A 27,037-nucleotide genomic window follows, 5' to 3' on the forward strand; every position below is an offset into this window, starting at 1 on the left:
ATGCAGTATGTCGCCCTGGTTCTTTTTGCATACTATTTGAGCATACTATGGTTTCCCACATACTAAACACGAATTTGGCAGTACGGTACTATGCCATTTTAGATGCAGCGAGTCACCCAGCTGTTAGTATAGTTAGCTGTATGTCTTAGCTGTTAGTATAGTTAGCTGTATGTCTTAGCACGCTAAGGCAGACATCCCTCCTTACACATTAAAGGCACACATGCACACAGACAAACAAACAAACTGTTTGCAAAGAGTTCTGTGTTAAGTATTTTCTCAGAATGCCTTTGAAGTTTGTGGCTTCAGTAGGCAGAACGCAGGTAACTCCCAACTCCCCTGAGTTTGACGGCGAGTCCGGTCGCCAGCGTATCACGACTTCTGAAATGACACCCGGCCGGCTTCGCTTCCATAAAATGCTACTGCCATAGCACTCGTATCAATATTTGATGTCCACCATCTCACTGCTTGGGCCATGCCCCCTTCATCTCTGGCAATGCTGTTGAAATAACAGGAGGGGGGGCTCAAGAAAGACGAAATTAAAAGACGAGTTGTAGAAAAAAGAACCCACTACCAATCCACAATTGAAACTGACCGTGAACGGTGTTAACACATTGTTGCTACCCTTACTTTGTTAGGCCCACACAAAAGTCCACCATTGTACGCCATTGGACAGTAATGCAAATTATTGCAATGAGAGTTGACGGCTATAAGCAAATTACTCATTAGTCCGATTAACTAATTAGATTAAAAAAAGATTCAATACCAACAATCAACAAGTGACAATGTCTTCACCCCAAAGATTTGTTGACACACATTGGGCCTCATTCATGAACGGTGCGCCACACGGATTTGTGCTTAAATCTTGCGTACACAGGGTTTAAGAATTTGACGGTTAGAAATTTGTGATTCGACAATAATTTTAATTTTGTAATTTAATTTGTTCTTTCTTTAGAAGAAAATTTAGAACTGCCTCAGACCATGCGAACAATGCGTCAGAGTCCTGAAAAATCTTACAACCACAAATAGTACCGTATCCGACACCTATTATTTAACTTATTTGTGTATGTTTTTCTACATGTTTAAATTTACACCGTTTTATGTGCAGTTGGTTAACTTTACACAAGCCGGTCTATAAAGCATCATATTCATCTCCAAGCAGCTTTGACAATGGATTATTATGCTTTATGAATATATTCAAGGATGTTGATATGTGCCATTGGGAGAAAGCGTATCTAAAGAGATCCATTTACTAGTAGTGATCAATGATCTGTTAACTGAATGATCAATGGCTGATCACCTATTTTCCACTGGCAAGACAAGCCCTTCTTTTATTATTAATTATCCCAATTTTTTTATAGTATTGTATAAGCAATAATCTGGAGCTGCAACTTTATCACCAGACCAACTGCACCACGCAAGACCGCTATGTCCAAATCATTCATCTGCATCGCGACAAGCACCAAACATCCCCCTTAATAAATAGAAAAAACAACCTTTATATCAATCCATTGTTTTTATATCAGCCATTTAAGCGTGATCCGCAGAAAATGGCCTCAACTGGCTCCATTACAGCAGCGCAAAACTCAGGCTGCCACAGCAGACATGCGCAGGAGTCGGCTCCTCCCCTTTGTTTACCTCTCTGCTAGAACCAGGAAGTTCCTTATAGAAATAGAGGCATGCTTTATGCTTATTGGCAGTCGTGAGCATGCGCCTGTCAATTTAGAATGTTTCCCATTTCTCAACATGTGTTTAGGAACAGATGTGGCCGGTACGTATGTCATGAATCCGGTGCCGACTTTGCGTGTCCAGCTCTTTTCCGCACAAAGTAAGAACATTTCCAAGCACATATTCATGAATGAGGCCCAATGTCATTAGGTTGCATGCAATTGCAACAATTGCAAGCCCATTGTGTTGGTTTTGCTGAACTCTTCATGATTTTCATGAACTTCATTATTCTATCCAAATTGTAATGTTTAACATTATATGGAAGTATGTATTATTTGTAGTATGTTCCTCACCTAAAAGTGAGTGATCACAGTAGATTGGACTTGCAGTAGAATGGAGGAAAGGAATACTTCTGACATAGACTGATCAGCCACAACATTAAAAGCACCTCTTATAACCCCTTATTGTGTAGCTTCCCCTCGTGCCACCAAAACAGCTCTGACCCGGACCCCGACGGGTCCTCTGAAGGTGTCTGAAGGCGTCCTCTGAAGGTGTCCTGTGGTATCTGCCGCCAAGACGTTAGCAGCAGATCCCTTAAGTCCTTTAAGTTGCGAGGTGGGGCAGCCATGGATCGGGCTTATTGTTCCAGCACATCCCACAGATGCTCGATTGGATCAGACCCGAACCCTGGCCACCCACGTGATGTAGAAGAAAATGTGATTCATCCGACCAGGCCACCTTCTTCCATTGCTCAGTGGTCTAGTTCTGGAGTGCAGTGGACAGGGGTCAGCATGGGCACTCTGGCTAGTCTGCAGCGACGCAGTCCCATATGATGCAAACTGCAATGCACTGTGTGTTCTGAAAGCTTTCTATCATGGCCAGCATGAACTTTTTCAGCAATTTGTGTTACAGATGCTCTGTGGGATCGAACCAGACAGGGTAGACTTTGTTTCCTATGTGCATCATTGTGCCCATGGGCGCCCATGATCCTGCCGCTGGTTCACTGGTTGTACTTCCTTGGACCACTTTGGGAGGTACTAACCACTGCACACCGGGAACAGCCCACAAGACCTGCAGTTTTGGAGATGCTCTGATCCAGTCGTCTAGACATCACAATTTGGCCCTTGTCAAAGTCACCCTTGATATAGGATTAATTGATGACGTGGCAATCGTGGCCATTGTGGCTTACGTTCGCCGGGGAAAGGAAGAGAAAAGGTAGGAAACAGGAAGGAAGCAGATTTGTGTGTGTGTGTGTGTGTGTGTTGGGGGGGAGTGTGTCCACCCCCCCCGCTACATGAACCCCGGTCAGCACTGCTCACACTGGCATCGGTGTCATAGCAGACTTATAAATATCATTAAGAATGCATCAGGCCAGCAGTGGGTAGTCTTGCCGCCCATGAATTATTGAGACTTTGCTGTATCAAAAGCAGCAGGAGGATCTTTTTTTTTTTTTTTTTTTCAGTGAAAAGGCAAAAGCCGGGCCTGACTGGAGAGTTATTGAAAGAAGGAAGGAGTAACAGACAGCCAGACAGAGAGACAGACAGACAGACAGACAGACAGATAGACACAGACAGACAGGCAGGCAGATGAAGGAAAGCTGCAAAACACGGTCTCACTTTCATTTCGAAAGCTCCTCTGGAAAATAGAGCGATTGTGGATTGTGTAGCAAACTCTTGTACAATGCAGCGTTTGATGTGTAGTTTTGAGAAGAAAAAAGATATATACAGTAGACCAAAGCTGGGGAACCTTTTCTTTATATATACATGTATGTATGTATGTATGTATGTATGTATGTATATATATATATATATATATATATATATATATAGTGGAACCTCACATTACGACTTTAATTCGTTCCATGACTGAGCTCGTTTTAAGATATGCTCGATTTACAGATTAATTTTCCCCATTGAAATCAATTGAAATATAATTAATCTGTCCCAAAAACCACCCAAAATCCCCCAAAAATATTTTTTTATGGGTTTTAAAATTGAAAAGGTGTAGTTACAAGACTAATGACAACTATAAAAACGTAATACAGTCAAAGAGAATGCAAAATAAATGGTAAACTGGTTTTATTAATTTAATTACCTTAAAGATGGGACGATTTGTGCACGAGCAGACGATGGAGTGGGGAGGAGGAGGAGGAGGAGGAGGATTGTATTGACGTGCTAGGTCCATTGCACGCGTTTCTTTCTCATGTTTATCAATGATTTCCTTCTTCAATTCTATCGTAATTAGGTTTTTCTTCCTCTCAGAACTGTTCTTTGCACTAACCTTAGGAGCCATGGGTAACACAACTAATAATTATAAAATAATAGCAAAAGACGCACAAAACTAAAAGAAAAACACTGGGAAAACACAACAGGGATGCTTCTACAACGAGATATCCTCGTGAACTGAGCGAGCGGTGGCCACACTGTATGAACCTCGCTCATAATGTGGATTTCCACTTGTAAAACAAGACAAAAATTTGCCACGAGCCTCAGCTCACAGAACAAATGACTCGTTAACTGGTTCACTCCTAATGCCAGGTTCCACTGTATGTATACAGTATATTTACTGTATATATATGGCATAGTAGGCATTGGATTATTATCAACTTTTAAAAAAATAATCTATTACTATTACTACCAATAAAAATACATTTTTTTTCAAAGGTAAGGTCTCATCATTTTGTATTGCAAGTTATTGTTAATAAGGTACAGTTGACTAATTTTCCAAATGAAAAGAAAAAAGACAAAAACAAAATCGGATCTATATGAGATCGAAGGAACGGCCAGAGTGTGGTTCCACTCCTGATCAGATATTAGATATCATAAGCTTCAGGGGTCATTCGGGGGAGACCGCTCTATTTGGTTGACCTAACCATGACGGAACACACAGTGACGGGGAGAAATGGTCGTAACTCAAGTGGTTTATTCTGCAGAAACAAACATGTGAGTATCCCATGTTATTCACGCACAAACATTGCAAAATCCAAATATGAATTTGACAACAGAGATATTATTTTGCGCTTTGTAATATAATGTTCTTGAAGACTCTTTGTAGCACTTTGTAGATTGATCGACTGTATTGACCAAAAAATTGATATTTACGTGGAATTGAAAAGCTTAGGACGGCCTACTCACACTGACATATTACCGGTTTGGGCGATGCAATCACAATAACTGACAGCACTCTTACTATCCAATGATATTGTCATCACGTGGCTTCCTATTTCCTGTTATTTCAATACACATTTGACGATGCATTCAGGAAATCAAACATGGTTGAGTTGAGCGGTGAGTTCACAAAAAAAGGAATTTATGTCGCAATAAGAATCGCGTTGAGGTACACAATGCTATCTTATCTTACAGAAAAGAAGTCTACAGGAATATGTGCAATGGCTTGACTATTAATTTAAAGCTATGTGAGAAATTATCTGATGTGAATCTATATTGTTGTAGTTCACTTGTGGGACTGTTTTTTTATTAACTCTTATGTTTTGAGGTCAGCGTAGTCTGCTCTTTCCATTGACTGAGAAGACAATCGGTCACTGTCTTTGTTCTGGCCTCATAAAGTGCCTAGATTTCAAATGGCTCAGCACCAAAACTCATGGCAATGGCCACAAGGGCTTTCTTTCAGTGGCCAAGTCGGCATCCATCAGAAGCTAATTTTCATATTGTGGCTCGGTTGAGTGTCAAATTTTGGAATGAACCAGCCAGTGTTTATAACCCCAACGTAGTGAGTCACATTACTGTACGTCATTCAACAGATGTTTTTTGTGCAAAGCGTCTTACAATAAGTGCCCTTTGTAGGTAGTAGTCGAGCAAACTATATACCACAGTAACAGCCAGCTAATTTTTCTATAGGAATAATTTAAATTTACCACAGGTGATCCACAAAACAATACTCATAGAGACGGATAGAGATTGAATTGAATCGGATCCTTATGAGGAAGACCGGTCATTGCAAGTGTTCCTGGTGTAGTCCAAAGAGACGGGTCCTCAGGTTTCACGAGACACGAGTGACTATAATGTGAGTTTCACATATTTGAACATTTAACAGAGAGATTTAATATATTTTTTGAGGCTTAAAACTTTGCCCCATTGAGCTGCATCCAAGCACAGTGAAATGTTGTTTGAGAGTGGTGAATATTTCTCAGTAATAAAGCTTTCAGCGAGGTTGTGCACGGCAATATGATTATAAATGACGAGAACTAACTAACAAATTTTCATATGACTTTTCCCCACCTCCCCCTAAAGTTTTCCTTCATGTTTCATTCACAAGCTCAATTTATTGATTGCTAAACTTTGTGATGGTAGAGAGAGAAGGGTGGAGGAATCGTCCTTGAGATATAAAAGTTGTTCTGAAATGTTCAGAACAGTGAAATGTTCAGTTCAGTGAAACATGAAAAGCTATACATAGGTGTGGTTCGACATTTGAGCTGTTGGAGAGGGCAGACGAACCAGGGGGAAAAAACAATTTTATAGTGTCATCAATACATTGGCCACTTAAATCGCAGCACATAGCGCACGGTGATAGAAGACAATCATACTGTATGTGTCATGGCGCAGCACGGGAAGGCGCTTGGTCAGGGCTCTCAAATTCAAGAGAGGCGAAATGCGATATGTATAAAAATAAAATCTGATTTTTTTTACATATTTGCAAAATTTAAGATGTAAACTTTCGCTCACTGAAACCAAGAAATCGACGTGATCGGCAAACATGGTAAAAATCTGGGGGGATGCCGTCAGGTCCAGCCACTTTCCCCTGCCTCAGGGAGGCTTTGACCTTGGCTACTTCCTGCGATGTAAAAGGGCCGTCTTCGATGTTGAGATCCCCCAGGACAGCAGGTATTTCCTGCTCAGCACCTTCCACTGCCTGGTGTGTGCCAAAGGGGGTTCCTGAAGTGAGTTAACCAAGTGGTCACTCTCTCCTCTGGGCTGTTTCCTGCCACCTGTCCTTCTTTCGGTCTTTTCCTTCCACACATCTCATTGATAACCCTCGTTGATTCACTGTACTGTTGTTCTCCCGGGGCAGCTTCCTCTATGCTGACTTTTTGCATCAGCTCCTCACCTCGGATTTTGTCATACTCAGCAAAGAGAAGACTCTTGGCCTCCTCCAAGGTCTCACGTTGTTCTGCGAATGGGTTTTGATCCAATGCGTGGCTTGTGTCCTTTATTTTTTGACGTGCTGCCATGACATCTGGATGTTTTGATCTTGCGGGGCTTCTGGTCTTCTGTATTACCAGTACACACCTCGATGTTGCCATTTCTTTGCTTCCATTAACTTCATATACCCTGCGCCCGGTTCCTCCTTCACATCTCGTATGTGAACGCGGTCCCTGACCACTGCTGTGTATCTGGCCTGTAGCTCAGGGTTTGTAGAGAATGCCCTCCAGTCATGGGTCCATCTTTTGCCCTTTCTCCTCCTGAAGATGGTGTTTGCACCCAGTAGATCTTGTTCCAGGAGTAGGGCGGCAAGGTATGCTCCGTTCGGGTTTGTGTCGTCATGGAAGGTGTAAGGTGCGTCACTTTGGCCGAGTCTTGCATTGAAGTCACCCAGAATCGCAAGGAAGTTGTAAGCTGGGACGCTACAGACTGCTGTTGCCAGGTCCCCGTAGAACTTCTCCGCCTCCTTGGCTGACGCCACGTTGGTGGGTGAATACACTGCCCTGGTCGTTGTCACTGGGCTGCCATCAAATTCAGCAATGAGGATCCGCTCTGAGTAACGGTGGACTCTCAGGGGCGCCTTGCGTGCCCGGGGTCTCAACAGCAGCCCTACACCTCCGGTTGCTGCCTGGGCTTCGTTTTGCCACGTTGAGGAGGTGAAGAAGGTGTAATTGTCAACCCTGCAGTATTTGATGTTGATTTCGGCATGCACCCTTCTGTGCTCCTGGACTCCCAGGATCTCCACACAGTGTGACAGTTCCTCCAACCTCCCGTCTTCTCTGACTGTGCATGCGTTGAAGGTCCCCATTACAAATGGCCTCCTGCAATGCCTAAGTGCATTGGACGGGGTGCTGTGATCAGACAGGACCCTCCCTGGGACATTCCCAGGGTTTGAGGTCCTGCCATCATTCTGTCCTCCGGGAGGAGGACCAGCACCACCGTTCGCTACGATGCTCCTGCGGACTCCCACCGCTGGAAGTATAGGGTTTGGGATGACTTGTACTCTATGGTAGGCTTTACAATATTGATTAAGGACTGTGGGGCGCAACTCCTCGCAGTCCTGGTTTTAGTTCAGAGTATCCTTCTCCTAGGTGGGTTGCCATCCAAGGCATCCATCCCACCTGCCCATAGCATGCTCTTGCCCGGCCTGTAAACCAAGGCAGGGGGGCTAAGGGGGTACTATCACTTGCCCAAGGTGGACCCCCAGACTAGAGGAGGGAAGGAGACATCTTACTTCTCCATTCTAGTTCAGCTCCTGCCAAACTAGCTACTGTCCATTGGCTAAGAGTTTCGGTGTTGAAAGCCGCTCTCAGCTATTTTTAAGGGAGCAAACTCTTTCCCTGGCTCACTCTACAATCGGGTGGTATTGGTTGTCCCTCTGTGATTCAATCTAATCTATCCAGTCTATTTCGCTCCAGAGAGAGCGGGAGACAGACACGCCTTGAGAGAGTCACGCCAACCAAGAAAAAAAACCCGGCTAGCTCGCTAGATATAACGGACAGATAAGAATAGAAAAGAAACAGCGGGATACAGAGAGTGAACGATTAGTGACACTTTAGGAGCAGAGCGTCTCCATCTGTCAGTGCTATTAGAGCAACTGACCGGCATAGCTTGCCTGAGAGGAGTGCAAACACACACATAAACACACACACACACACGCACAAACTCACAATTTTTATTGCTAATCACCGTCACTTTCAACAATCTGGCTCTTCGAGGGCGGGGGGGTGGGGGTGGGCTGCGGCTGGTGGTGGGCTTGCAGTGCGGTGACTCAGTTGACATCCACCAGACACGCTGCCATATGTGTCCTCGCGCACTGCCGTCGACACCCCGGCCAGGGTTTATGCCGCAGGACTCCAGTTCCCATCAGGCCCGGCAGCTGCCATCTGTGCCACCTGTGGCACCTGAAGAGGGAGGCACAATTGCTAAGCAGCTAATAAGAGAGGGGTGGTAGAAAACAGAGAAACTCTGGAGTGGGTAACACAAGGTTAGCTATATTTATTATTATTTATTCATCATTTTCAACTTTAAGTTCACTGGCAGTGGCAGTTTCACCTACTACACGCCACCCTAGTGGCGTTTTCAGGGACCTTTGGCACAGAGACACAGACGACGGGGTTTCAGACAGTTTATTGTAGAGAGTGAGCGAGGTTGAATTAGCCCAGGAGCAGATGGACACGTGTCATGACAAGGGCTCCTCTCCTGAGTGAGTGTGGGGATGGGGGTTTTACCTGTTGCCCGTTAAACCAACCAACAAGCAACAGGTATACAGCCACACTGATCCTGGGCCCCAATTACCTAGACCCAGGACAGATGTGGCTGCTCAAACTACACCATTCCCACACCACAATATGTCATACAAGGGGAAAATGGGTGCAAAGCGTGCAACCATTTATCATTTATCAAGTTTTTCAGGGTTTTATTGACTCTTTCATGCATCCGCAAATCAGCTCTTTTGGCTATATACGCACTTACATAAGAGACTAGAAACACAAAGTTTTTCTGCTTCACCCCCAAGAGTGAAGGCAACCTACTGTAACCAACATGATGCTTTGGATGTACAATTTACAATTGCAAAAATACAAGGAAATATAGGTATAAAGGCAAAAAGATCAAGACAAATGAGATCTTGACGGATGTAAGTACTTTGGTATATATACAGTATATACTCAGGGTGGGTCGAGGTTAAGAGATGAGGTCTTACCGGAATACTGTAGACAATGTGGCCAATGGGTCGGCAAAGGGTACATCGCATTGCATGAAAAATCAACAATACAAATAATAGGAATAAAAAGAGAGAGACAGAAACCAAGAGAGAAATCAATGGATTGATTATTAAGAGCATCAAAGGAACCTATCCCAAATGTTTCCGTTTGATTCAGTTATTTCATTCTTTCGCCATGTTTTGCTTTTACGTGCTCAATGCCTTCAAGTTTTTTTAAGGCAATCATAGCGATTTGGCCCACTGCCCAAATGGCCTAAATTGTCTTGCCATGGGGTAGTCCTGGATGCACTGTCTAATGGTGTATTTCACTCAGTAAGACGGTCCCCGAGGCGTCTCTTGGTGTACCCTATGTAGAAAATGTTCCGCAAGTACAAAGTAAAAATGAGGCTGTATACAATAAAAGTAATGTTGCGACTGATGGAATCTATCTTAATGTACTGTATGTTGTGCTGGTCTTTAAATCAGTAAAAGCCTTGGTTTTGTAGTGCATTATTACCAGTAGGTGTTCTTTCAGACAATCCTATACATCATAGCAGCTGGAATTGCTGAAACATTCAAATGAAATCCCAAACAATCAATGCATATGTCAATAATTTAATATTCATGAGTCTTCGCCAAAAAAAAAATCATACATGGTCAAATATAACAGCTTTTAACTTAACTCACTTAATTTAAGTTATTTATCCTTACTTAGCTTTTCTTTGCATATTGGCTATTTTTGTTTACTTTGCTTTTTTTAAATCTTTTTCAAACAGTTTTTTAACCTTTTTATTTTATTTGCAAATTGTCTGGACAGCAATGCACCAATCCTCACCATGACAAATTCCTTGAATATGGGAATGCACTTGGCTGAATAAACTGATTCTGATTCTGCTTCTGAAAAATAGCGAACTTTTTCTTCAATGCGATTCTTTTTGTCTTTATTTCATTTATTTTAGTTTTTGTTTCATTGAAGATAATATCCTTGCTTCAGATTATAAAAATGTATGCCATGCACACATATTCAATTGACGCAACCTAACGAGAACGTGTATCTAGTTGGAAGCTTAGGGGCGGGGAGAGGAGGGGTGGTGAACAGAACCAGGGCGTGAGGGGCAGAGGGGCTGGCATGTGAACGAGGCATATCATTTAGCTTTTAGCGATGGGAGGTATTGACTGGCGCCAAATTGGGCAGAAGGCCGTGCACAGGACTGGGCAGTGAGACAGCGGGGGGAAAGCGAAACCTGCTGCAGTGTTCCACTGTGGCGCTGCGGGGTGTCCATCTAGGTGCCTGTTGTGCCAAGCACTGCTGGCACCAGCCACCAGGTGCATCTGTCTTGTAGAAATTATTCAAAGTTAAATCAGTCAAAGTTGTTGAAGTACACACTCAGGTTAACAAGGCATTTGATTTTCACTGGAAAAAAAGCAAGGGTTTTACCTGCCTGTGAGGTGAGAAACTTTTACTTGGGAAGATTCCTTGGAATGAAAAATATAAATCTTGCGATTGAAATCCTCTTATAGTGCTATACAACATTCTACAAAACTACTTCTCTAAAATTACAACTAAAGTGTCTTAAAATTCCTGAGTCTAAAGTCCAAAGTCTTCTGTTCTCTTTAAAAAGTATTATTCACTTCAGCAATCCCGAAAACGGCTATTTTTCTTCAATGTTGGGTTAAAGGCAGGTTTTCTTAAAGCAAAGCAAAGCAAGTTCAATAAACTCATATCCACACCATTCTAGCTCAGTCAGTTCATCTTGAAAGATTTTTGACTGATTGCACCCACTGAATCAATGCATGTACCTGAGGAGAGAATTGTGCGTTGAGATTACTTCACATGCAGGCTTGGTTTCCACAATGTCCTTCCACTGGTGGCGGAGGGATGGGCAGACTTGGCAGTGAGGTTTGTTGACGGTGCTGTTGTTGCCAGCGACAGATGTTCCACACCAACTTTGGGTCCTCGGACGTCCGGGCTGGATGTCAACCAAAATCTCTAAGACCTGAGGAATACAAATATCGTGTCTTGTCCCTGTGCATCCCGTGCGTCAAGATCTGCTGTAGAACTGCTGGCGTAATAACTTCCTGTTAATGTGATAATGACATAATAACACTAAACGTCATGACAATTTGCAGGTTCTAATGTAATAATCCTGTCAATGTAATACATTTCCTTGTAATGTGATTAATGTTGCAACAATTAATGTAATAACTTTTCTTTATTTTAATTAAATTATTTTTAGATTAATGAGTTATTTATTCATTTCACTATATATTTATTGTTACATTAACAGGGAAGTTTAAGTTTTAATTCCCTAATAACATAATAACTTAACTGATTATGTAATAACAATCAAAATTCAATACATAAATGTCACCCATTTATAAATTTGACACTTAATATTATTATTATTTCAAAATGTTCTATATTACCAAATAGACATTTATACATTATGATTTGAATTATAAGGTTATTGGCAAGTAAAAATGTCAACCTTGCTGTTAAAGGGGCAACAGAAAACTTTTCAACTTTCCCCCCCAGCAGGTAAGAGGTAAGTTGAAATTGTCACAATTTTAGCTTAATTTTATTTATTTTGGTTGCACAATAATAGACTAGAGCTGCTTTCAAACCTCAACTCTGGACAGTGTCTGGATATTCAGGTCCGGACATTGTCCGGAGTTGCCCTTTCACACAGAAGCACAGAACCAGAGGTATCAGACACGTTCACTCCCACTCCGAAATACTTTGGTTGGTTTTGGCGAGGGACGGAGCCTGGGCAGAGCGTGCAGAACGCAGGACATGACGCAATGACGTATGATACACAAAACACCCAAGATGGTAGACAAGGCTACCAACCTACATCAAAAAAGTGACTTTTTGCGTTGATACTCCACGTATTTCAACATATCCACAATATAAACAAAAGAGTGGAAAGTAATATAAAGCAAGGCAGAATGGTTACAAAACAGCAATGCTCCGACCCTTCTTCACCCTCGACGAGTGGCCATGTTGATGATGTCCCTATGATCCGGCAGTCGCATGATAGAGATGCCATCGACAAGCAACACGCCCACTCGCTCACTGTGAATTCTCCGGACAATTACCTGTTCTGTTCACACGTACCAGTCAATCGGACCTTATGCAGACTTTGTAAACGAGTGCTGGCTGGGTAAAGTTCATTTAATGTCTGGTCCAACTGATTCGGGCATTTATTATCACACATACAGCTCCTGTAATGTCTGGATATTTTCAGAGTTGCAGTGCATGTGTGAAAGCACCTATGTATACATAGACGCCCCATTGACTGCTTCGGCTTGTTGATGCGATACGTCAACGTCGCCTCCATATTGGAAAGGGCAAAACTGGCATGTTAACACATACAAGTAAACGGGGGAGCTGCGGCTTTTCTGGATAAAAGGCACTATGACGTTTACATTTCTCAACCGATTTCAATGAGTCATTTTTATGTTCAAGGGCTTATGATCTACGTACGTGGTATAGGTAGGTGTATTGCTCCACCGTACGCCATTTCCGCTAATGGTTGCGCATTGGTTGACGTACTTCCTGTGAGGCACTGCCATAAACCGATACTTTTCCCGGGGGTCTTTATTCTATGACCATTATACTGTGCAATCAACATTAACTTCATAATGATAAGTAAAAGCAACAATATGTTGCCTATTGCCACTTTAATGTTACCTGTAATACTCCAATAACATAATAATTATTACATTAACAGGAAAAAGTTATGATGTTAATGGAAGTTGGCTTTTATTACATTACTGGGAATATATTGACACGATTGTTACATCATAAGGTGCAAATGATTTTTACATTATTGGTTTATTCTGTAAACGGAAAGTTAGTATGTTGCCATTAGTAACAGATCAGGTTTAATCACTGATGTGACTTACTGTGATCTGACTACTCAGAATGTATTTTTTTAAATCCAAATCCAATAATGCCTCTTTAGAACAAATAATGTTTCAGCACATTTATAGAGCCACCAATTATAGCCATGTAGCCATGTAACACTTGTTGCTGATCAATGATGATATTATATATAGAGGACTGAAAGGGGCTTGTAACACAGCAACAGCAACGACTTGATTATGGGAGCAAAGTTTGTGGTTCTTCAAGTATGTTCTTCTATTCTTGGTTCAACACTTAGAATTCATCATCTCCTACTGAAGCACAAAAGCCCAGGGGCACTGTGCATGTTGGTTTTTCATTGTGGAGCAAAAGTAGAATTTAAAAGGAGAATTTAAGAGTTTTCTTAATGAGGCCCAAGTTTGGCCCAAGGTTGTGACACAACGTTTATTCTTATAACTAACAATCTTAGATTAGATTTTAAATTGTATTTATTGAATTTGAATTGTTTGAGTTTGGGCTCCACTGCTCATCGCTCCCGGCGAGGTGTACAGAAAAGATAGCCATGTTTAATGATCTAGACATATTGGAGCGATGAGCTTGAATGCCCCATTGCATAGAAGAGCAGAACCTAACAGGTGGATGCAGGGAAAGTGGAGGGAGCAGAATAACACCGTAAGCAAAGCAGGCACCAAGCAAGAAGCAAAGCAGGTAGTAAAGGAAGAACTGGCTGCCTAAATAGGCCGGCTCATAAGAGCGTGGAAGCGTATTGGGCTGTCGAGTTGTCTGACAGAACGAGCTCCGCAAGCTACACCTAATTTACTGGACTGCTTCTGTATAACTTGAGAAGTGCAACCCTGGAAATCACAGCTTAACCCGTATGTATGGAAGGTGAGCTTTATTCCTTAAAATAGACAAATATAGTTTACTCAATATTGCCTTATCATCACCCTAATTTTAGGGTGACAATAAGGTATTAGGGCAATCAAAGGGTATTAGGGTATCCTAATATTACCCTAATTTCATCCATGTTATATTTATTTGATATTTAAACCAATGTTCAGACGCAATATTTATCCGTTAAAAAGAAGCACATGATAAAACTTGTATTTTCCAAGTTGCAGTGGGTCTCACCTTTTCAAAGGTGAGATTTGGCAAGTCATCTTAATCACGGCATGTCTCGCTAATTGGCACCGCATGTATAATTTCTACTTTTTACTAAATGTTTCAGGAAACTGCCTTGGCCTGAGCACACAGAGGTCTGACAAAACTTCAACCCCCCAGAGCTCCCTCTCTGGCTGTCTAACCAAATTATGTCTAGAGTTGTTTTCTGAATCTACCTGACCCACCCTATTAGGCACTGCTTGCAATACTGATCAGGAAATTCCCACTTTTTTCCTATGTTTGCACACTCATTTGTAGCTTACTTGTTCTCGTGGTCAGCACATTAGATATCGCCATAAATTTACAACAAAGGGTATCAGATGAGATGGTGATGTATAAGCCTTGGCGATGTTCCCCTTAGTCAAGTCAAGTTTTATTTCAATAGTCTTCAATAACGGGGGAGGCCAAACAGGCTTCACATTTTACCTGGAACTCAGCCTTTCCTGGCCTTCACCTCCACCTGGCCGAGGAAAAGGTGAATCCTCAGTCCGTTGGAATTTTGACTGTTGTCTTTCTCTCTTCAATGTCTCTCTCCGACTCCATGCGAGTTGAAATGTAGGCATGGAACACTACAGGTAGGTATGAGTGCTGAATATAAAGAAGGGTGGAAGGACGGATAGAATACATACTGTACATGTAACAATATATCTAAATCTATGTCATCTGAGATCTATGAAATCACATAAACATAAACGCACACACACATAATGAAGAACAGAACCTCATATGGCCTCAGTCACATACCTTTATTTCAGCACCCAGGGTTAATTCTTTCACACACCTCTTTAGGTTGTGTTCGCCTTAATCTTCCTGCCATATAATTTGCCTCATGTTGAGCACCTACAATTTGTGAAACCAAATTTCACAAGCGCAAGTTCCACCCGGAAGCGGTTAGTAAATTAGAAACATGCAAACTTAGCTCAAGCTGATTGGTGTCGGACTCAGTGGCACCCCCAGAAAATGTTCATAGGGGTGGCCGGATAGAACCAGCCAGAGCATGTGGATGCAAGATGCACAACTCTCCCTATGCGCTTGCAAGACTCACTCACTCGTCAAGTTGACTTTTGAGACAGAGCTGGAATAGACAGTGGCTGCGAAACGATGCTTCCTAAAAATCTCCCGTCGCTCCCAGATCAGAAATCAGCCCTCACAGCCTACCATAGTTGTAGTAGTTGGAAATGGCAAACCGGCAAACGATATCAGCTATATTATATTGTACTCCAGGCCACGACCTGGCCCATAGTCAGTCACACTATGGCGAGTGCAAATTAGTCTGAGCCACAGGAGCTAGAAGACCCACCTGCTTCTTTTAAATCAGCCGCGTGGGAAAATTTCCCAGTGAACTATAACAGCAATTGAGAGGTTGATCGGGCGAGGACAGTGTGTCGGCATTGTTTGACAGTTGTAGGGTGTTGGTGTGGAAGAAGATTGAAACAGTCACACTAATGCACAAATTGTATTTTTTATTATTGTACTGTATATTGACATTTCAAAGTCTAGACCCGAATATAAGGCGACCCTGCTTTTTCAGATGTATTTCCAGGAAAAGTATTATATTCAAGTGAATACGGTATGTACCAGATTGGTTGGGACCAGATTGGCTGTTAACGTGAAATGTGCTGTTGATCACCAGACGACCACAGTAACCAGATTTCTTTTTTTTTATTCTCACGTCGGGACATTATTCAAGGAACACACCATTAAGCACCAGTTATTTTAGATAATATGTAACTATATAACATACAGTTAATGTTAACGTTTAATCTCAGAAGCTGCAGTCAGCTGCATTATAGCAGTGTTTCCCAAACCTTTTTCTGCCAGGGCTCACCTTTTACATTGAAATAATCCAATGGCACACACTGTCCTGAAACGTCAGAAACATAGAACTAGTGATGCAAGACTCGCAAACGATTCATTGGTAGCAAACAAATCTTCTTAATGACCCGCAAAAGAGTAGGCGAGATAGTGAATCTTCAATTCACAAACTGAAAATGATTTCTAAATTAAACTCCGGCAAAACGTTAAGGCCTTTGACACAATTCATATTGAATGGGACTGATTTACTCTTCGTATTCCACCAAAATAAATTGAGTGATACAAAAAGATTGTATTTGATTCTGGTAAAAATTCCATTCATAACTCAGAGACAAATTATAAATGATAAAAATGTTGGTTCCCATCTGTAGACGTTCATTCTGGCTCAGGGTCAGGGAATGAGGAAGAGGAGGCAGGCAGAGGTGAAACGGCGCCAGTTGCCGTGTTTATTAATAAGTCTTTTGAACAACGGTGGCTCGTTGGCCAAACAAACTCTGGTGTCACAGGCCCATATATATATATATAGATATATATATATATATCTATATGTATATAGCCGATTTTTCCTTGGACTGCTGGGACAAGGGAATCTGCCAGTAGCCCTTGGTTAAATCGAGCATCGTAAAAAACCGAGCCGTACCTAACCGGTTGAGAAGCTCGTCGACACGGGGCATCGGGTAGGCATCGAACTTTGACACCGCATTCACCTTCCAGTAATCTACGCAGAACCACACTGACCCATCGGGCTTACCCACTAGCACGATGGGGCTGGACCAGTCGCTTGTAGATTTCTCGATTACCCCCATGTCCAGCATGGCCTCTAATTCCGCCTGTACTGTTTTGCGTTTGTTTTCGGGCAAGCAATACGGCCAAGTGCATGCCTGGAAGACTAAATCCCGACGGCTTTTAGGGACCAACAATCGGGTTACTTGTTCTCCTGATTGATCGTCACGGTTCACTCGATATAATCTATCCCTAATTACCGCAAAATAGGGGTGACTGAGCGCAGCCTTTGGACGCACTAACACGGCATCGGTTTTTTCTACCCGCTCAAAAGCCCCGCAAAGCGTATCGTCCCGCGATTGTTCCAGAGGAACAGTCGCTCAGTCCCTCAGGGGAAGTTCCCACCTAGGGCTCCCCCTCCTCTGCTCTGGTGACCTCCGCCGGTGCGACTGTCACGTCGCCGTGCACCGCGCAACACTCACATATGCCTACAGATCGTGATCTGTAGGCATATGTGAGCCCCCCCCCTCGTTTCTTTCATTAGAACATCGAAACCTGGCCAATTTGTACACAAAATCAGGGGGTGCGACAGGAAATCAGGGGGTGCGACAGGCGGGAACTATCCCCATGCACACAACCAATATCCACCCAAGATGCCTCTACCAAAAACCCCGGGTCGAACAAGGTGTTGCTTAATCATCGTCTGCGAGCAGTCCGAGTCCAGCAAAGCCTGATGTCCATCCCCTTGTAACCTTACTGCCACACAGTAGGTCCCTTCTCGACCGGCGGAGGGATCCAGCGGACGGGCGACCGGAACCACTTGGCCGACCTCCATCATTGGGCAGTCCTGGAAGTCGTGGTCGGGTTTCCCGCATCACAAGCATACCTGCCCCGGCACCTGCCCAACTCTCAGTGGTCCCGAGGCCGCGCCGCTCAGAAAGGCTCGGGAGGGTGGATCAGGGTAGGTGGTGGTCTCCCTCCTCTGGCGGGCGAAGGGACGGGAGGTCGCCAGGTCCACGGTGCTGGTATCGGCTGGTCCCTCGTCGACTCCTGCACCACGTCCTGGCGCAGGTCCCTCGTGTGTCCCTGCTCAGTTGCCACTTGTATACGATCGTTCTAGCTCAGGGCCAGGGAATGAGGAAGAGGAGGCTGGCGGAGGCGAAACAGCGCCAGTTGGCGTGTTTATTTGAACAACGGTGGCTCGTTGGCCAAACCAACTCCGGGCTCACAGGCCCATATACTGTGTATATATATATATATATATATATATATATATATATATATATACCGTTCAGGTATATCCGGGTATCTCCAGCTGTCCGTGCTTGTTCGTGTCCCTCCGGCTGGTTTGCCTACACGCCCATCCTACTGCTGGACGGACGGACGGACGGACACACACACACACACACACACACACACACACACACACACACACACACACACACACACACACACACACACACACACACACACACACAGTTATACCTTCCTGTTTTTGGGGATCAGGCGAATCAGCTTTGAGCTTTAATCTTTTTTTGACATTTCATTCAATATATGTATGCTCGTATGTATATGTATGTGATAAATAAAAACATCTTGAATCTTGAATCTTTCAAAGGACTTGTGAGTCACTCCGGCAAAAGAGTCGTTCTCGACTGTAACTACAGCCACACAGTTATTCACTAAGACTCAAATCTAGTGGGTCACGCATGCTCCTCAAGTAGAGGCAATGACTACTGAACTGGTCTCATGAGCCATGATGCACACATCGAGCCCTGCAGCTTCGACTCGCGAACAGAAAATAGTGACTAAGAATTCAATTTATGTGAATGAACGGTGAAGGCATTTGGCATTATTCATGTTGAATACACTTGACATTCTTCCTAAATTAGTAATTTTGATGGAATTAAATGTTTCTTGTGGGAATTCCATTCACAACACATCAAAAGAACCAACTGTATCAAACTAACAAAGTCAGAAAATTGAACAAATCATTTTGACTGAGTAACTCATAAAGAGCTGAATCTCCAAAAAAAGCAAAATTGTAAATTTGTGCATCTTGAGCACATTTACACTAGAGATGCAACGATCCACTGTTATCCATTTCTGATCCGATTCCGATATGTGCCGATACCGATACTGATTCCGATACCAGGGCTCTTTTTTTCTTATTATTATTGTTTTTTGTTGTTGTTGGCATTATGTGTAAGGTTACATGAGGGCACTCAGCACTTCTTATTAGAAGAGCAAAAAATATACAAAAATCCATTAAATTTAAATATATTCCAAAGAAATGTTGTCATGGTCGGTGAGTGGGGACTGGGGCAGATCCGCCTGCCTCAAGCCACCCAAGTGCCATACTCAGGGCCCTCACACAGGCGGGGCACAGGGGATGTGGTTGAAAAGTACCAGTTTTATTGTAGAGAGTGGGCAAGGTGGAACAAGCCCGGAGCAGGTGGAAAACATTTCATGACAAGGGCTCATTCCATGTGTGGGGACGGGGGTTTTACCTGTTGCTCATTGGTTGCTCTAAGTAGCAACAGGCGTACAGCCATCCTGGTCCTGGGCCCAATTACCTAGACCCAAGACAGGTGTAGCTGCTTACAACTCCCACACCAAAATGCTGCTAACTCCCTCTAAACTGAATAATAAATAAAAGAAGTTGCCGTGCCCACACCAACATCACTTCAGCATGAGCTTTATCAGTGTAAGCTCAACACCGGAGGAGGTAGGAGGATACTGAGGATCTCTACTCGACTCGGCAAAGTTGCAGTGTGAAAAACGTGGTTTCATAAAGGGACAAAGAAAAGGAAAGGCAACTGGCAACACACTAAGTAAGGTTGCAGCGTGAAGCTAAGCAGCCCTTGCCTCATTGCTGTACAGTCACCGCCCACGTAGTGGAGCTCTGAGCTCCACCATAAGCAAAATTTTAAAAATTATTACGGTAATAATCTTGCTGATTGTCCCCTAAAATAAAGAATTGTCATTTTTGGAGAAACATAAAATGACATGTTCCTTATTTTATCTATATGTATATGTATGGATATATGTATATGTAGACTTATATAGTTTAAAGGGACATTTTTCATTAAAAAAATAACCCAATCATAAGCAATATGCAGTGGTCTGGGTCTCTCTCTCATATGCTTTCTCTCTTTGTCATCTCCTGGAGAAAGGGAATTCAATTTACAAATGCCTGCTTACAAATACTCTTACACCATCCAACCCCCCCCCCCACCCCCCACCCCCCGCCCCCACCCCCTCTCAGTCGACCACTCTCTCAAAAGAAGGAACAGTTCCCATTTGTCCAGGCTAGAGGTTACATTTAATAACAAAAAAGGAAGAAAAAGAAATACAGATTTATTTCTATGTAGAAAAGATAAATAAAAAAGAAAACCCGACAGTGGGAGAACAATTAATCTCCTTTGGTCGGCTTGGCAGACTTGTGAAATAAAATACAATTTTAAAGAAGCTCTTACATTATGAGGTGTTTGAGCGTTGTATCTTCGTAGGCATTACGACTTACAGTATGTGCGTGTGAGTTTGCAGATGTGTGTGCCTATACCTGTGCCTCTGTGCACTTGATGCAGAGAAAGCAAATAAAGGAAGGAAGGGAAGGCAAGGAAAAGGGAAAGAAAGGACATGTCAGGCATAGCATGGACACTTTGTTACAAAACTGACTTTGAGGTGTTGGTAGATGAAATTGGAGGTGCGCTCTCACAGCTCCGGCGAGGGCCCTCTTTGGCAATTTACCTTGCCTTTCCTCCAGACTCGACTTTGAAGCGTAAACGGGACAAAGCATTAGACAAGGTGAGGAGAGCGCTTCAATTTCTTTTTCCTTCTCTCTTTCTCTCTCTCTCGCTCTCTCTCTCTCTCTCTTTATTTCTTTGTGACATTGATAAATGCCCCAACGACTGGAACGTCGCTGGTTGATTCAAGGTCATTTTCCTCTCTTTCCTCTCTTTCCTCTCTTTCCTCTCTAAATAAGCGCAGATGATCTAAGCGAACAGTGTCAACGCTATTAAGCATTAATGGTTTCTTTGGCATTCAATGCCAAATTTTGACACCTTAAAAGAGATGAAGGCGAAGAGACGTCAGGCATCCATCAGAATTTCTGGAAAAAAATGGCAACAACAAATAAAGTAGCAATTAAGTGCCCAATATCAGTGTCAGTGCATCGTATTTGACATCATTATCAATAATGGTGCACAAACCAATCTGTTGCAATAGAGTTTTTTCTTGAATAAATTATATTATCCGACGGTACATCAAAGCCGCCAAAAAGGACAAGCAACATGAGGATATACCGTCATGCCGGGGCTGGTTAGGCATTACGTCTGGTCCTGTGAACCGGGGGCATGAACCTGGTCGGGTGTGCTCGGCTCGGGGCTCACCATGTGGCCTCCTTTGGTGGGGGGCGGACTCTTGCCGTCAGACTGGGCTGCCGGGGTACCTATCCTGCGGTGCTCTCGGTGCACGGGGTGCTTATTGCTGGGGGGTCGGGCTGTGGGTGGGTAGGCCGTCTGCCGCCCTCTGTTCTGTGGTCCGCATGCTCGGTGGCTGGGGTCTGACCGGGGGCCTGATGGAGGCGCGGAGCTGCCCGGCATGGCCGAGGTGCACTACTGTGGGCATTTCGTAGCCTGGTAGTAGGAGGAATAAGGGGCTTAGAGTAACAGTTTGTTCTCTTACGGGGCACATTATAATGCCAGCCTGACGGGATTACAGTGAATTCACTGGACAGAACATGGTCAGATTGGCTGATAATTATTTTTGCTTTCTAGGCTACCTGTTTCTTCCAGAGGGAGCACAAGTCTCTTCTCTGAGCTCCAATTTCTTGGATCAGGCTTTCACAATACCGTTTAGGCCATTTTTGTCCTTCACAGACAACCTATTAAACCAGCAAATAAATGAGAAAACAAGAAGACTTTAAATCAATTATTGGGAAATTTACATTGAATAGTATCACAGACACAAAAAGAGTTAGGTTTCCACATTATATGAATTCTTTGTGTCCACACTTGACAACCGACTCTGTGTTCACACTGAACTTGAGTTGAGAGTCGAACACTGTTCTTGAATACTTATGTGTCATCAATTTGAACATCCTTGCCTTGTATAATACTACATTTGGTTTGACGCTTTTCTGCATGAAATCAGTTATTAATTCCTTAGTTTTTAAGGTCGAAGAAATTATCATCACACCATTTAACAAGGGCAGGTAGTGCACAACCATGATCTGACTCCGAGTCCTGAAGAAGAGACAATAGGGTGGTGTCATCAGAAAATTTCACAAGATAGATGCTCTATTGAGAGGTCCTGCAGCTGTACATAATAAAAACCTGGGGGATATGACACAACCCTGGGGTGAGCTCGTATTTCAGACATTGGTGTTGGACATATGTCCATTCACACAAACCTGCTGGATTCCGTCCCTTAAAAAATCTAAAAGCAACATCAAAAGCTGATCAGGTAATTTAAAATAAGAAGAAAATCGCTCAATCAAAATATCAGCCTACATCTTGTTAAAAGCCGTAGAGAAATCAGTGAATTAAAGTCTCACATGAGATTTGGGTTTCTCAAGGTGCTTATACTGTACACTATGTTGAGGATGATGATTTTTGCCAACCATATATTTTAAAATCTTATCAAACTTTTTCATGACAAGGGATATAAGCACAACAGGTCTAAACTCATTGTAGTGGATGTTTTCCAGATTGTAGGTATCTGGCCAAGTTTGGCACGCATCTGGAAGAGTTTAGAGAAGACCTCACATAGCTGGTCAGCGCAATAGCGCAAAGTTTGGCCACAGATGGCATCAGGGCCAGCAGCCTCCCCTTATGTTCACCCTCTTTAAAAGGGCTGTGGCACATTCCTGAGGTATCACAATATAACTTTGAGGTTCAACAGACCCTGAAAGCATGGAAATATTTTTAGAGAAGTCAGACCTTTTGAAGTGAGAGAAAAAATTGTGGAAAGTGTTCGGCAAATCGAGTCATCCACTCCATTTACACTGATGGATTGTTTTGTCTCATTTGCACATTGATTAATGGAGGCCATTGTTTTAATCCCTTGCCAGGCTTCTCTAAGATCTCTGCTGCTATATTGAATTTCTATCTTTCCCCTTTACTTAATTTTAGCCTTCCTTATTTCATTGCGCACCTCTCTGGAGACAGCCTTTTACTCCAGAGGATTGCCAGTATAATAGGTCTGTTTCCTTTTATTAATAACTGATTTAAGCTCTTTTGTTAGTTTGTAAGTAACAGCCCTTTTAGTGGGATGACTGAGTCAACACCGAATTTAATGTATGATGAAACAGTGATACAAGCACCAAATCTGCACAGTCAAAGCATGCTTGAATAAAGGAGACACTGTCCTCTGACCAGCTCCTTACTGTTCTCGCCACACCCTTGATGTGGCTGAAGGAGGGTTTGAACATAGGCAATAGGTACACACTATTATGATAGGACAGACCAAAGGAAGACATGAGCAAAGATTTGTAAGCACCACCCACTGAACCATGACAAAGGTCAATCATAGAGTTATTTTGTGTGGTGGTACAAGTCATATACTGTTCATATGTCCTCAAAGTATTGTTTAATTGACAGTAATTCAAATCCCACAGGATAGAGTAGGGATTGAGTCTAACCTATGCGTTACGTCAGCAATCAGCTGTGCAGCAGCGGATGTATTGGCTCGGAGATGTATGTAAATAATCATGAAAGACATATCACACATAGATATTACACACAAATGCGCAAAAAACTCAACGAACATCCCCATAGTCTGTATCACTGGATCTTTGACATAACTTCATACATATTTTGCACAAAGGATGGATGTTAAGGAAGGGTAGGCTACTAGAGTCGCACACGATGGAGCGCCCCGGAAGTGACATCACAATGTTATGTATGGTATGCAAAAAGTTCCTTGGATTTCTGTATAATTTTGTGCGTACGAACATCTGTTTACATCTGTATTTGTTTGTCAAAAAAATAAAATGTCAAAATCAAAGCTCATCTGACCTAGGCTTATAGATGAAAGTGAGGTTCACACAAAGCACCAGATGAACAGGCCTCCCGTCGCAAACCTACTCTGAGGATATATCAAGACAAGCCTTGCTTCAGCAGCTCCATTAAAAATATGGAAGCTGTACTTCCAATTATTGGGTCAAGCAGCTAAATACCTTCAGCCCCAGTCATCTGGGACACTTGCATATTCTATCTGCATGCACTTGAAAAACTGAAAAATCCACTTTTTGAACCATATTCAGAAAGTGGAAATGGAAGTAATATGACCAATTGCATGAACAATTGTATTGTTTGATTGCCATAATGAACTAATACGAAACAGTTATTGTGTCCAATTCTGAAGAAATCAATTAGGTGTCTCCTTTTCAATGCTAAGTATAGCATCCACTCCGTGTGTGGCAGGTTTCGTCTTACACCGCACGTGTAGGAAGAAACTTGATAAAAAGTGTACAATAGGAGATAGTCCATGGTCCACCATGATCCACCAATCCAACCACTGCGATTGGCCCCATTGGTCATACGCTTGTACGATTATACCTTTAGGCCAATTTGTCTCGAGCATGTGAGTTCAAGTGCAACCGGCTACAATAAATGGACATGACAAGTCAGTTTCATGAACGATAAGTCCCCCACACACACAAACACAAAAACACTCATGTCAGAAGACACACTGTCTCCCTTGGATTCCGTGAGTGTGTATGTATCCCAGGATTACCTTCAGGCAGGGTTGCAATGGGGTGAGGTCCTTTGAGTCTACGTGTGTGTGTGTGTGTGTGTGTGTGTGGTGGGAGTTAGAAATAGTCAGGCTCACTGTCAGTTTAACACCTGTAATTCTCATTCCATACACACACAGAAGTGCGCACACACCTCGCCTCCATCGCTTGTAGCCACTGTGCGTGTATGCGCATAATTTTTCTGCGTGGTTAAACACACGCTTGTGTGTGTGCATGCACACGCTCTTGTGTCTATGCAATTGCATTATTTCCATGTATTTTTTCCATGTATGTATTCTATGTTTTGTGTGTGTGTGTGTGTGTGTGTGTGTGTATTTTTCTGTGTGTATCTGTAAAGGTGCTCATGCACAGACATGCACACAGACACACACACACTCGCCTTGACATTTTTGCAGAGGAGTACACCTCAGTATGTGTGTGTGTATTGATAAATACAAATGTGTGTGTGCGTGCGTGCTTGTGTATATATTAAAGATGAGGAGGGGTGTCTGTGGGTTTTGATGGAAGCCGCCTGTCAGGGGTGGGGGAGTATTGTAATGGGTGTGGGGGTTGGAGATAGCCAGCAGAGAACTGGGAGGACCCCGGGTTTTTAATTTGTGAATGGCAAGGGGAGTTGGGGAAAAGGAGAAGAAGAGAAAGAGCGAGATAGTACGGGAAGAGAAGGTTTTAGCCTGTGAAACACAGAAAGAAAGAGGAGTAATGACCCACCGGGGCGGGTGGTCTGGGTTTCGTGAGGTAAAATAATTCTCAGTCTATTTTTTTCCCCTGATGCTGTTGTTATGTCAAAGGGGTGTTCCGAGGCGTTTTTACAACCTCAGATTCTTGGAAATTGTTCTGGTTGAATCTCCTGCTGCAAAGCAAGCAGCATCATAATGACAGTGTTGGAGCCAATGCAGAAGTGCCCTCAGCCTGTATCCTTCAGTCATAGTACCGGGTCTGTAATAGATCCCCTAACCCAAATCTAAATATCAAACTATGTCCTAAATAAGGTCGATTTGAATTAGTATTTTGCGATGATAACAGCGTACCATAAAAATGTCATACAAGCTAGATGCTGCTTCAAAGAAAACTCAGATCGACGACAACATAAGACTCGTGACTTGTGGAGCTGGTTCTGTCAGACAATTTGGCGGCACCACGCACTTCCACGCCCATAATTGCCTGGTGTTGCTGCTTGCTTGCTGCTTTGCTGCCCTACCTGTTGGGCTCTCCTCTATCCACTGGAGAAATTTGAGCTCTTTGCTCTATATTGCTACCTTTCTAGCTCACTAAGTATGCCTATGTTGGCTGTCCACCTCACCGGGATCGATGAGCAGTAGAGCCCAGATGTCAAACTCAAACCGTGCAAAATAAATAAAGAGAATATAAAATATTAAATATTAATATTAAGTAAATCTAGAGTTGTCAGTCCGAAGTTTTCTTCTTCTAATAGGTGTCTTGGGCGTTATTAAGGATCGAAAAGCGATATATTTGGGGGGGCATAGCTTCGTTCATTCCTTCCTTCTTTCCTCCCACTGTCTGGTGTGTTTACTCCAGACAGTCCAATTCAGCACATGATGATTCCGGTCCAATGCCAAAATTCAGAAATTTCTGGGTCTGTTTGCTGCCATAGAGGCGAGCGTAAACCTAAACTTGAGTCTCTTCTGAAATCAGACTGGGACATGTTCCAATCAAGTTCCAGTGACGTCAACAAGTTTAGGGAAGTTGATATGAGTTTCATAGCCATGATAGCGGACAGCATGGTTCCCACAGTGAAAGTTAGGATATTTCCGAACCAGATACCATGTCGATAGAGGTGTATAGGTCGATAAATCCATCCGTGGGGCTCTGAATGTTTGAACGGCCTTTTACAGCGACGGTCTTGTATCCGGTGAAGCGGAGTCATATAAACTACGGAGGGCAGTGAAGGATGTTAAACACACATACAGGGACACAGTGGAGCTACAGATGGTGCAACGAGACACCAGACGCTTGTGGCTGCGGACAGTTACTAACTACAAGAGCAGACCCTCCCCAGCCACAAGTGTGGATGCCTCCCTAGCCAACGAACTGAACTTCTTTTATGCAAGGTTTGAAGCAGGCAACAACACGTGTGAAAAAAAAATTCTTGAACATGAACTTGAACTTGAACTTGAACACCCTGCTAATTTGAGTTACACCGCTGAGGATGAGCAACCAAT

This window comes from Zeus faber (assembly GCF_960531495.2).
Source record: "Zeus faber genome assembly, chromosome: 19".
NCBI classification, from domain to species: domain Eukaryota; kingdom Metazoa; phylum Chordata; class Actinopteri; order Zeiformes; family Zeidae; genus Zeus; species Zeus faber.